A 3,795-nucleotide genomic window follows, 5' to 3' on the forward strand; every position below is an offset into this window, starting at 1 on the left:
CTATTTCATTACCCCAATATAGATTTCTATATTCTTTCTTTTTGTTATTGGGTTAATTACATATTTGGTATTCAAACCATAATCAAATGTTCGACTTTATACATAAAGTTTAAAAGTAGCCGAGTAAAAACTTGAACTTTGTTTATATTTATCTGTTTACACATGGGATTACGTCGTTAAACTAATGGGTGATGTATTCAAAAACAACCAATAAGGAATTGTGACATTGAAAAAGCATTTTTAAAATGAAAAAAAAAAGATAATGACGTGGCATTGTGTTAAACACGTTTTGCGCTCTTATGGATTATATTTTTGACATGTTACTCATTTTGTTAATGGAGTTAGTTTCACATGCAAACTGATAAATGGAAGTACAGTTTGAGTTTTTTTTTTTTTGAAGAAGGGAATCGACTTTTACTTGAACATGAAACTATAAAGAAGATGAATAAAAGTAATATTGAAGATGAAAATAAGGCCTACTCATTTGCGTTCAATTTCAATGTATTTATAGTACAACTATATGATTGGATAGATTGTTAACAAAGATAAAATGTTATCAAGCTATCTTATCAAAAATTGAAGAAAGGATAAGACTTTTCTAATCTAACTGTGTATGGCTCTATCTGACACTTCTTTCTTGTTTCTTGGAGTATTCCCTTTAAGTATGACTTGATTGGAATATAATCTTGTTGTGTGTTTATCCTATTAGAAGATATGTTAATCTTTTGAGATGTTAGAATATCTTCATGTTGTATGTTCATCTTATTAGAGGATATGTTGATTCCTTGAGATGTGTTGATCATTTGAGCAAGTGGAGTGGTTCCTCTAATATACCCCTACAAGATAGGGGAGACTGAACTAACAGCAATCTTGGATAGGAGGAGATGAAATCTAGATTTAGACAAGGGTTTAATTAGTGCATTTGCAAATTGGTTTTTAGTGGAAATTTGTTGCACAATATTGACCATCTCCAACCTTCTCTCAAACAAAGAAATAATTAAGTGCACGATGTTTCAGTTGTGTGGAAAACAAGGTTCTTGCAAGCGTAAGTAGTATTGAGATTATCACAAAATACTGTTGGAGATGTGAGAATTTGCACTTGCAATTCTTGAAGAAGTGATTAGATCCAAGTTAATTCAAAAATAGTTGTGACAATTGCTCTGTATTTTGCTTCAGTAAAGGATTTTGCCACTAATTTTGCTTCTTTGAAAACTATGAAATTGGTGTGCCACTTAGGTAAATGATGAATGCGGAGGTAGATGTTCTGTCATATGGATTTCTTACCCAATTTGAGTTTGAAAAAGCAAAGACACGTGTTACACTTCTTTTGAATAAATAAGCCATGGAAAAGTGCACTTTTGAGGTATCGTAAGACTATTTTAAGAGCTTGAAATAGTAGAGTTGTTGGCTTGTGCATAAATTAGGAAAGTTTATTAAAAACAAATTTCACATCTGGCCTAGTTAACGAGAGATACTAAAGTTGATCCAACTAGCTTCCTGAATTCCTTAACATTAGTTGCTATCGAGCCATCATTTAGTTTGCGTGAAACTAAAGTGGACAAAATAGTGGAGTATTCCTTTACACCAGTCATGTTGGCCTTTGTAAATTCTTTAAAATATACTTATGTTGAGACAATAGGAACCACTTTAAATACTAGAAGTTTAGAGTGATAAGATCTTTGAGAGAGAATTGAGAGGACAATGCCTGAATGAATGCAGTGAGGAAGGGTTTGTAATTTTTTGTCAAAATAAGGTCATCAACATATACGCAATGACATCATTAAAGTGATTGATAAATAATGATGAATTTGCCATAGAGTTGGAGAAGCCATAACTGGTAAGGAAGCTGCTGAGGGCTTGAAACCATGCTTGAGGTGCATGCTTTAGGTCATAAATGACTTTCTTGAGTTTGCATATAAAATTAGGTTTGGTTTTATCATAGAATACTGGTGGTTGTTATAGACTTTTTCTATCAAATCCCCTTGCAAAAATGCATTGTTCACATCCATTTGGTAAAGTGGCTAGCTGTCATGTAGTGCAAGATAGAAAACAATTTTGATACTTGTAAATTTCACAACAAGACTAAATGCTTCATTGAAGTCAAGGCCTGGTCATTGTGAGAACCCTTTGGCTGCCAATCTAACCTTATATATGAATATACTGCCATCTGGATTACGTTTGAATCTAAAAACCCGCATGCATCCAACTATGGTTCTATTGAAAAGAGATGATACTATGTCCTATGTGTTATTTTCAACCAAGGCATTGTATTCTTTAAACATGGCTTGCTTCCAGATAGGGTCCTTAAAGGCTTGTGTAGCATTAGTAAGTTTTGTGGGTGTAAGAAAAAGATGTGTTGTGACAATATATAATCATTTAGGCTTGAAATTGCCATTTTGAGACCTTGTATGTCAAACCCTGTTCTATAAAATAATTACGACGTCATTTACATGCTCAATAGAATGGTTGCATGTTTAAGAAGTTCGAGGAATCGTTAAAAGATGATATTGCCCCTAATGGTACCATTAAATCGATTAAGTCTCGAGCTAGTTCAAATAGAAATTTTGAGGTGAAATTAAGAGTTTCACGGTTCAGGGATGACTCAAAATGGTAATTCAGAGTTCGAGGATCAATTCGGAGTCAAACCAAAATTTTCACTATCTAGGGGCAAAATGGTCATTTGCCACCTGAGGATAAAATGAGAATTTTTAGAAAAGATTTTTTTTGCCCCATTTAACTTATTGGAGTATGATTTGAGTATTGGAGTATAATTTGAGGGTTTGGCAGTGAAAAAATTTAATTTCGGTGATTTCTAGAGTGTAGGGGCAAAATCGTAATTTTTCCACCTACGAACAAAATTTGAGATTTTGAGAGAATTTAGATCACATTTGACAAATTAGAGAATGGTATGAGTATAAGGGATGAAAAATATGTCAATGGGCAATTTTTCAGTTTTTGAGGCAAAAATGTAATTTTTGACTTTTACGGGGGCAAAAGTGTAAATTTTAAAAATTACTCCACCAAGACTTTGGATAAGTCTGAGAATTTTTATCTAAGCTATGGATATGTGGGACAAGTGTATGGTGAAAATTTGGAAACAAATGGATGGCTAGAATTTAAGAAATTAATAAAACAAAAAAATGAATAAAATAATATTATATTATTTTAGCATTTAAAAAGGTCAAAATTTTCAGAATTCTCATCTTCTTCAAGCTGTCCAAACCAGGAGAAAAAAGGGGGAAAAGAAATAAGAACCCTAGCTGAAAAATTTGGGAAAAATCAAGAGAAATCAGAAATCAAGCATTAAAAAGGTAAATTTCATTGATTTCCCTTGTGATTTTCACTACCCATGCATTTTTTTCTCATTTTCATGCAAAATTAGAAAGTGGGTATGGACACCCATGCTGGCCAAACCTCCATGGATGAGTTTTGAACTTGAGTTTTGGTTGATTTTAATTGAATTAAGTGATTTTAGTTAGGTTATATTGAAATATAGTAAAAATAAGCTAGAGAAATAATTTTCTCCCATTGAAACCCATTATGCCGAATTTTCTAGGGGAATATTGGCTACTGATCTTGATGTTTATTTGAGGAATTATGATGAATAATGATGAATTATGAGCCTAAAAAAATAATGAGAATTTTCGAAGCAAAAATACGAATTTTTACCCACTAGGGGTATTTTCGTAATTTATTGTCGAGACTGATAATTTGCACCACACTGAGGGACATTAAGTTAATTTGGGTGCAATTGAGGTATAGAAATTGAAAAAAAATTAATTTGGAGTTTAAACG

Source organism: Theobroma cacao, chromosome 5 (assembly GCF_053813885.1).
Source record: "Theobroma cacao isolate CCN51 chromosome 5, ASM5381388v1, whole genome shotgun sequence".
Classification (NCBI taxonomy): domain Eukaryota; kingdom Viridiplantae; phylum Streptophyta; class Magnoliopsida; order Malvales; family Malvaceae; genus Theobroma; species Theobroma cacao.